This window comes from Ursus maritimus (assembly GCF_017311325.1).
Source record: "Ursus maritimus isolate PB19 chromosome X unlocalized genomic scaffold, ASM1731132v1 scaffold_X1, whole genome shotgun sequence".
Classification (NCBI taxonomy): Eukaryota; Metazoa; Chordata; class Mammalia; order Carnivora; family Ursidae; genus Ursus; species Ursus maritimus.
Genome location: NW_024423319.1, coordinates 2,453,741 through 2,463,605, shown reverse-complemented (window position 1 = coordinate 2,463,605; position 9,865 = coordinate 2,453,741).

The window sequence follows — 9,865 nt, the reverse complement described above, 5'->3', positions numbered from 1 at the left end:
TATTCATAGCTATTAACAAACACCAATGTTAAAAGAAGGATGGAGTAAGAAGAGCCAATAAAGGGGCGCCTTGGTGGCTCAGTCGTTAAGCATCTGCCTTCAGCTCAGGGCGTCATCCCAGGGTTCTGGGATCGAGCCCCGCATCGGGCTCCCTGCTCAGTGGGGAGTATGCTTCTTCCTCTCCCACTCCCCCTGCTTGTGTTCCCTCTCTCGCTGGCTGTCTCTCTCTCTCTCTCTCTGTCAAATAAATAAAATCTTTTTTAAAAAAAGAAGAAGAAGAAGAAGAAGAAGAAGAGCCAATAAAGGATTGTGTAAAGACCTGCCAAGCTCCAAGAGCACATGGCGACCCTGAGCCCAGGGCAGGGAGTACCTAATGCAGTGGGAAATGATGCAGCCTCTGCAGAAAACTAATCCATCATAGTTCTTAGTTGCACACAACAGAAGCAGACTGGCTGACGGAAGCACAAAGGGAATTAGCTGAAGAATGGCGGGTGTCCCACAGGCGTTCGTTTGGGCAGGGCTGGAGAGCCAGGCTTGGAGGCTTTGCGGAGAGGAACAAGGGTCTGGATCACACTGCAGTGCTGGGCTAGTGAAGGCACCTCTGAAGCTGCCTCCCACAACTGGGCACAGACACTGGTTTGCACCAGCGACGTGAGATGCACGTGCCATCATGAGAACCACAGCTGCCGCTGCTCCTTAGGAAACAGGTCTTACTGCCTCTGCTACCCCCACCCACCCTAGTGGAATATGTGTGGCCCCTGCTTCTTCCCATCTCTGTCCCCAGATTCAGTTGGCAGCAGGTGCATCTGATTGGTGGGGCCAGGTCACGAATCCATGCACTAGTGGCAAGAGAAGCTGAGAGAATGCAGACCTGGCATTTTTCGGCTCCTCTTCGGGGAGGGAGGTAAGGTTCACATCAGTTGAGGGAACTGCATGTGTAAAGGTCCTGGGGCTGAAAGAAACATGGTGAGTATCAAACTGAAAGAAGACCGGCGTGGCTGGAGCAGAGGGAAAGAGAGAAACACAGGGTGAGGGGAGTGCCATGTACTGAGGCTGGAGAGAACAGACCATGCAGTCTTCATGGGCCTCAAGGAGAGGTTGGTTTTTACCTAAAAGAGTTGGGAACACATTAAAAGTTTGAAGTCAGAGGTGCAAGTGCACTCACATGTGTGTATGACAAGATCACATTATATTTCCAGCTGCTTTATCTGGCTTTCTTTTGGGAGAATTATAAGGGGAGAGGATGAAGTGGATGCAGAAAGCCTACTGAGGGCAGTTGGGGCTGTCCCATGAGAGATGATGGCAGCCTGAACAATAGTAGTGGCAGTGTCATGGAACTGATAGAGCAGATTTAACAAACCTAGAACATGCGAAGAGCTAACCAAACACTATGAATAACTGTATGGGGAAGGTGAACAACGGACACATCCTTGAATTCTGGCGTTTAACATGGGTATATGAGGATTCCATTCACTGTGGCTGGGAACTTGGGAAGAGCACCAGCCTGGGTAGAAAATCGTGAAAATCATGAGTTCCATTTTGGATGTGTGAGTTGGAAGCATCCAAGTGGAGATGTCTAGAATGCAGCTGGATATAAGACGTAGGGACTGTGAGGAGAAGTTTGGACTAGGGACCGAAGTGAGGCATCATGGAAAGCTCCAAGTGGCCCAAGGATGAATCCACATATGGACATGCCTCACCTGCCCCCCCCCCCGAAGTGTGGGCATGGGCCAGGGGATGGGCCACTAGTGGGAATGGACCCTGGGGAAAGAGATGCAGCTGGCTGCAGGCCAGCCTCAGGCTGAGCAGCTGTACTGAGCTACTGGAAGGTGACCCTCCCTTCCATCAGGACATCTTGGAAAAGCTGGTGATCCTTCTGGCCACAATCCCTGTCACCCAAAGGAATGCCCAGAGACAGGACATTGCTGGCTGCCCTCCCAGCAGCCATTTCCCCTTTCTTTGCTATGAGGACTCCCTTTTTGTTTAAGTGTCTGTCCCTCCCCCATGCTGCTCAAGGCATGGTAACCCCCCATCCTCAAATCCAGAGGCAGATCTGATTGGTCCAAGACCAACTGCGCATGACATTCCCAGGGCAACTATTAATGATCTGGGCAGCCCATCACCCAAGTGGCCCAGCAGGGTGGAAGGGAAGGATTCACATTCTCAGGAGGGCTTCTCTGTCTTTGGGCAGGATCGAGGAAACATGTGGTCCCAATTGCTGCTGGCAGACCTTCCCCAGCACACAGAGAGCAGCCTGATGCCACAGCCAAGAGTTGACACTAGAAAGAGGCTGGTCTTGGGGCAGCGTGGCACCCAGGGACAGATGGTGGGGGGACCATAAAGGAACAGTGGTAGTCACACTGGGAGGGCCAGTGAAGGGAGAGGGTGGCCACACTGGGAGGAACAGTCGAAGGACAGTGGTGGCCACACTGAGGAGGGACAGCAAAGGGACAGTGGTGCCTCCCTTCTGGGAAATTCAGGGGCCAGAGCAACAACTGCAATCATCAGAAAATCTCCAGCTGCAGCCGAGCTTCAGGCCCACAAATGCCAAAGTGGCCTATTTGGAAAGGAGGGTTTTGCTCCCTCCTGGCACCCAATCCCAGCATCATTGCCCCCAACAGCCTTCCTAAGAGGGCCCCATTAAACCTCAGGAGCCCCAAGGCTATGAGGACTGGCCCCACATGTGACATGACATCCCCCACCACAAGAGCCACTCTCTGTTCTGACCCTTGCGTAGAGTCGAGGAGGAGCCCACGTGACCTGGAGCACTGATTGCCACGTGCATTACCAGCTACTACACACCCTAGGGCCCTGTCTCCCAGGACTACAGTTTGTACAGCCCCTCCTGCACCCACAGGCTCCACTCCATCCATGCAGAGGTGAGGGGACCTGCATAGAAACAGCTTGTCTTGTCCATCTGTCAACAAACAAGCTCACCTCACGCATTGTCAGGTCTGGGCTCTGTCAACCTCAATTAGTGTCAGGGGCCCGGAGGACACCACTCAAGGCTCTGCATGTGCCCCAGACGACATCTCTTCATGAATGGGCTGGCAGAGCAAGTCAGTCACAGCATAGGTGGCATTGGGGCAGGGGTGGCATCCTCCTGCAGGCACCACCTCCAGCTGCCCCCTGCAAATTTGTCCCATGGCCTCCTTAGGCCTGGCATTCCCACTCTTGGCACAGACCTCTTCCTCCCCAGTGAGAGGCTCACTCCCTTCCCACTTGACAACTTGGGATTCCCCCAGACTCTTTCTCCAGTCCCCTTCCCCACTGGGGTCCCTGCAACCTGCTGCAGAGTGGCCAGATCTGGGCTTGCTGCCCTCAGGGCACCATCCCCTGCCTACAGTGGGTAAGGCTGACTCTCTCAAGGAAGATTCAGCCTCCTTGCACAATAAGGAGAGGCAGGTGGGAGGAGAGACACAACAGGATGGCCGCGTGCAGATCACTGTTGGTGCTGACTGGTGCATCCACAGACTTTCGTTGTATTACCCTCTCTAGGCTGGGCATGTGTTTGAATTCTTCATAATAGAAAAAATCGGAAAAATTCTAGAAGGGAAATTTTTCTCCTGTTAACAATTATGGGTTTATCAATTTCTCTTAGTAGGTCTATCACTTTTGCTTCAGGCATTCTGATGCTCTCCAGACTAACTGTAGTAACGCTACCACCAGCTAGATGGTAACCCAAACCAGTTGAACAAAATTATGCATTGTCTCTCTTTTCTCTATTTTTATGGCCCTATTACAGCCATTCCACACTGCAGTGGATGCTGGGATGCACTCCCAGTATCTCCTCCTGACTGAGGCTCTCACTTCCCTCCTTCCATAAAGGTTGAATGCCCAAGGCCAAAGGAGCTACCTTATCCAAGGTAGCCCCCTGCCCCCATCCAATTACCACTAGCTGATGTGGGGCATAAAGGCCCAGCCCCCTTCCCCTCATCTGGTTCAGGAGGGGTCTGAGCTCAGCCCCCTTCTTTGTGTATGAATGTTCTGGGGCTGCTGCAATAAATTCCCACAAACCAGGTGGCTTGAAACAATAGGAATGTATTCTCTCAAGGTTCTGGGGGCCAGAAGCCCAAAATAAAGGTATCAGCAGGGTTGTACTCCATCCAAATTCGGGGAGGGGGAAGGTGTCTTCCTTGTCTCATTCAGTTTCCTGGGGCTCTAAGCATTCCTGGACTTGTGGCTGTACCACCCCAGCCTCTGCCTTTATCAGCATGCAGACTTCTCTCCATGTGTCTCTTCAGTCTCATAAGGACCCCTGTCATTGGATTTAGGGCACACCTGGAGAACCCGAGATGATCTCAAGATTCTTAACTTCATCACATCTGCAAAGACACTTTTTCCAAAAGACATCACAGTCACAGGTTCCAGGAGTTAGGATGTGACACATCTTTTGAGGGGGCATCATTCACCCAACTACACCTCAAGAGCCCAGGCCCAGGCCTGCCCAGCCAGTCTCCAGGTGAGAGAACAAGATTGAGCATCAGAGCCCACAGGGAAGGCCCACAGGGGACTTCTCTGCCTCTGTTCCAGGGAAGGGCCCCCACAACTGTGTTGTCCTTGGCCTCCTACAAGGCCTGTTCCCTGCAGCCAGAAGCACCCTAAGTGGGTGTCCCAGCTCTCTCCCTACAGCCAGGGGCATGCAGCTGCCCTCCCAAAAGCATGGGCATGCTGAAGACCTCTCACTACAGACCAAGACTCTCCTGGCTGGGACCTAGGGCCATTGGGAAAAAAAGAGATGCCTGCGCTCTGGTTTTGTAACGAGGGGTACAGCTCAGAGGCAGAGAGGGTGCCCAGCTTGTACTCAATTCCCACCCCACCCCCCACCTGGCACTGGATGAGAGGGTGACACACGCAGTAAGCTGGGTCTTCTTGTTGCTTTTTTTTTTTGACAGCCTTTTTCATACTCCTGACCTCAAGTAACTCATTATCAGTGGAGCACGTGTCCTGAGTCAGCAGTGCATTTCAATCCTGGTTTTGACACATGAATGGTGACCTATAGAAAAATGGAGACCCCAAGGCCCACCTTGCGGACCTGCTTGCAGGTTATGGGAAGGGCGGGGGCGGGCAGAGGGAAAACGGATGCAGCTCTTCACTTCTTGCTATTCTCTTTCCTTCCATCTGTCTGCACACGGCCCTCCCTATGTCTCCCCTCAGTGCACCCCATTTTCCCGTCTTTGCCCTCCTGGCTTAAGAGCGCTAGTTTTTTACTGGGTGCCCTGCAGTGTCCCATGGATCCCAAACCGTTGAACAGATGACTGGATGGACGTAAAGCCCCAGGGTCTGACCTATGGGAGGTGCTTGGCCAATGCTGTCTCTCCCTGTTCCTTAGGGGGACCGCGGCGGACCGACCACTGCTACCCAAGTCCTCGAAGCAGCCCAGATGGGAAGCAGAAGTGCCCCAGCGCGCGCGGGGAGTCAGCCCATAAACCCCATGGGACGCGCCAGGACCGGCGCGGGGCCGGGCCGTCCTCCCGCCGCGACGCGCATGCTCCATGCCCCCCACCCCCCGCGCCGGGTTCCCACGCCGCCGCCGCCCCGGCCCCGCCCGCTCCCCGCCAGCGTCCTGGCCCTGCTTGTCGGCTCCGGACAGACGACGGACGGCCTCGCAGAACGCGCCTCCCGAGAGCAGTGCCCAGGGACCAGGTCGAGACCCGTCAGTGAATCCCGCCATCTCCTGGGGCCGCTGTCCCGGAGGGCTTCTCGGAGGCGGCAGCCTTGGCCTCGGGCCTGCCAGAGGCGGGCGACGGGGCGGGGGAGGCTAACAGCCCGGCAGCCCTTGGAGCCCCAGTACGCCGGCCTGGCAGGGCTGCGGCGACCCAGAGCGGGGCCCCATCTCGGCAGGTGGCGAGGGGGCTAGGGAGAGGGCCCCGGGAAAGGCAGTTAGTGTTGCCCAGTTTCTCTCCTTTGACTGTGTTTCGCCTCTGACCCTGGGGCTGGCAAGAGAGCACCGGCTACCCGGCGGGTAAGTTTGGGTTTTTGCGCCTCTGTGTTTGGGAGCGCTGGGCAAGCTGGCGTAGTGAGGTCGCGGCCCCCCTGCCTAGGAGCATCTGGCAAACTCAGCAGGTACAGGCCGTGAGGGTCCCAGACTTATTCCTGTGGCTATCAAGGGTGGGGGTTTGTGCCCCTTGGTGGTGTGAACCCTTGGTGGTGTGGAGCACACCAGGAAAAGGTGTAAGGAGAGGAAGCCAGGTGTGGGATGGAAGATGGAAAGCCCTCAAGAACAAGAGAGGGAATGAGCTGAGCCGGGGGGTGGGGGGGGGTGGAGTCGGACACGACTAGTTGACTAGTTCTAGCAGTCCTCTCTCCTCCAACAGATACTCGCTGAGGAGCCAGTGTGGGCCAGGCTGCTGCAGGCATGTGAGGGAACAAAACAGCAAAACTCGCCCCATGGTGGGTCCAGTTCTAGTGGCAGGACACAGACAATAAACAGCAAACAGTTCAAATTCAGAATTATAGAGTGTGTTAAATGGTGGTAAGTGCCATGGGGAAAATAGAGCAGAGGAAGGAAGGTAAGGGGTTGGGTTGCAAGTGTAAGTAGTGTGGTTAGGTGGTGATATTTCTGGAAAACCTGAAGGAGATGAGAGAGTATTCCACGGAGAGGAAACAACCAGTGCAAGGGCCCTGAGGTATGAGTGGCATGGTGTGTGGGAGGGAATGCTCAGAAGACGGTGTGACAGGAGTAGGGAGCAGGTGGGTGGGAGGAGGGGAGGGCCAGGTCAGAAAAGGCCATGTAGGTCAGACAGCACCCCAGGGAGAGCCGTGAGCAGGGAACGACAGAACCCCATTAGGAGGTAGCCCTATTTATGACCAGTTCAGCCTGTGCCCCCCGCCCCCCCAGGGCAGGGGAAACACCAGTTGCAAGGATGATCCTCAGAGGGCTTTGCTGGGTCGGGCAGCGTGGAGGCCCTGGGCTGACCTGTGGCCTCCCTAGGCCCTGGGTCCTCAGGCCTTTCCACCAGGTGGGCGGCAAGTGATGTGGTCCCCGGGGAAGAGTACTGGAGGAAGGGGGAGATTGTTGGGCTCTTGAATTGCCAGACCTCAGAGGAAGTTTCCGCGGGAAGGAAGAAGCCTGACTGCAGAGGCTCTGCATCACTCCTTGTAGATTAAACAGCCCCATTCCTGATCCTGCCTGTGTGGGGCTGCTCACGGCCTTTCCTGTTGTTTTCTGTTTTCTTTTTCTGGGGAAATAGCCCCATCTCGTGGTCTTCTGTAGGCATCAGCACTGAAGCCCACTGGCTGCCTCTCCCTTTTTTGAGCCATGATGCATTTCAGTTGGCAGCGCTGTTCCTCTCCTCCCCCAGGGGGGTAGCTCCACATACTCAACTTTACTTGGGCCAGTCAGCAAGCACTGTGGCATTCTGCTCCCCTCCTTACGGTGGACCAGCCTTGGAGGAGGCTGGCAGACGGCACCTACTTACACAGGCCAATAGGGCCTGCCTGGCTTCTTGCCTGGGCACCTCTGTCTGATGGACCTTCCCCTGTATGTCTGGTGTTTGGTTTCAGGGAGACCTGAGTTTCGGGGCCTGGAATCATTCTTCGGCTTCTCCTTTGCTCTGGTGGCCCACCAGGGTCTGAGGAGAAACCACTCTCCAGTTCCATGGTCTCCTTCCTGATTCTTAAGCACATGCTCAGGAGTGTCACCCCATTCCTGCCTGGGCGTTACTTGGCATTAGGGTCTGTGAGGACAGCTTGCCATATCTTTCTTTCCAGGATTTGAAAGTACGTTGACTTTGGGAGACTGGGTCTCAAGGATGGACCCTTGGGTGTGGCCACTTCACATGGCTGGCGCCTGGATGCACCTTGTGGCGTTGAACTTCATTGTTGGTCTCTGTCTACAGGCTAACCCTGTCCGTAGTGTGTTTCTCTCAGGAAGTCACAGCTCAACAATCTCTTCTCTCTCAGGGGCTTGGAAGGGACCCCAGCGTGTTGGGGGGTGTGTGTGGCTAGAGATAACATGTCTTCCTTTCGATTTGCATATTTTCCAAAATGGATCATGACCTGGCAGTACAGTCGTGGTAAGGAATAAAGAAATTTGTGCTGTTTTTCGGAACATTTTGGTAGTGGTCTGAAAAGCCTTGCTGTTATCAGTATTCTCCCCCCCCCCCCGCCGCCGCACACACACCCCTTTAGCTTGTGCAGGTCCCCCGGTGGCTGATGGCAGGTCATAATGAAGCATACGTAACCTGTGGACATCGGAAGGATTACTTGACAGTGACATGTTTTGCCCCCCGTCTTTTATTGAGATGGGATTCACATAACATAAAATTAGTCACCTTAGAGCCAACAGTTCAGGGGCATGAAGTACATTCACAATGTTGGGCGACAACCAACTCTTTCTAGTTCCGGAACCTTTTCATCCCCGCAGAGAGAAACCCCTTCCGTGAAGCAGTTGGTCCCAAGGCCCCCCCCCTCAGCTGCTGGCACCCACTGATCTGTTCCCTGACCCTCCAGATTTACCTGTGCTGGAGATGTCACACATTTTATAAGACTTAAAGATTTCTTGATGGCAAATCACAGGTCAGTGACATTCAGAGCGATGAAAGGCAGAATTCTTTGTTATAGCTCTGAAGGAAAGGAGGCAGCCACGTGGCCGGGGCGGGGGGGGGGCACCTGGGGTAGGGGTAGATAGTTTCTGCGGGGTCCCTGTGCATTGGCTAATTTGGATGATTTCTTAGGCTCTGGGGCATGGCGGCTGTTCCTAGTTGTCTGGTACCTGGCCCCAGAGTGTGGGCGCCTGATAAGGGGGGATTGGAGGAACGTGTTTAGTGGTCCCAGAGAGAGGGGCCCCAATAGGGGAGATAGTAGGGGTGGGGTGCTTAGCAAACTGCCCAAGAAAGGCAGAGAAAAGAGAATTTTTAGACAGAATTCCAAAACTAGGTCAAGACAGCTCTTGTGAAATATTAGATTACATCACATAAATGGAATCATCCAGGATGTGGCCTTTTGTGTCCATGTCTGGCTTTTTTCACTGGGCATGACGTCTCCAAGGTTCATCCATATTGTAGCATGGATTAGTACTTCACTCTTCTTTATGGCCAAATAACATTCTATCATGTGTATAGACCACATTTTGTTTGGTCATTGTCTTAGGTTCTTCCCGCCTTCTGGCTTGTCAATCAGGCTGCAGTTAACCTGGGTGCATTCGTTTTGATGTGAACACCTGTTTTCAGTTCTTTTGAATATATACTCAGGAGTGAAATTCCTGAATCATGTGATAACTATGTTTACTTATTGAGGGACCACGCACTATTTTCCCTTTTAAATGTGAATGCCTTTAAGCAGACAGACAAACACAACAAGTAGTCGAACAGAGCACAGGGGTCACTTCACAAGGTTGCCGGAGGCCTCCAGCTTGCCTTATTTGCTTGTTTCTCTCTTTCTTTGTTTCCCCTTTCCTTTCCCCCTCCTTCCTTCTCTCCATCTCTCTCTCCCCTTCTCTATTTCCTTTGGTTTTACTGAAATATTTTAAAGTAAGTGTACATGCCATTTTCTCCCTAAGTGCTTCAAGAAGGACATTTCCTTCCACGACCTGGCGCCGTTATCCGTCCAACGCATGAGCAGCACTGGCTCCACAGTCACCCCCCCAGGCCCCCAGTGCCTTTGACTCCTCTATCCTGCTTGCCAGCATCTCATCAAGGACTCCCGTTGCACTTGACTATTGGCCGTGTACATCTCTTTTCCTCTAGAACAGTCTCTCTTCCCAGCCTCCTCTTTCCCCCATGACGCCGATACGCAGAGGAGACCGGGTACACCCCACCTTCTATATTGGGCTGGTTGCTTCCTCGTGGTGTTTAAGTGGCTCCTCTGTCCCCAAGATCCTTTATAAACTGAGTGTGGGTTCCCAAGGCTGCATTAGAATGGG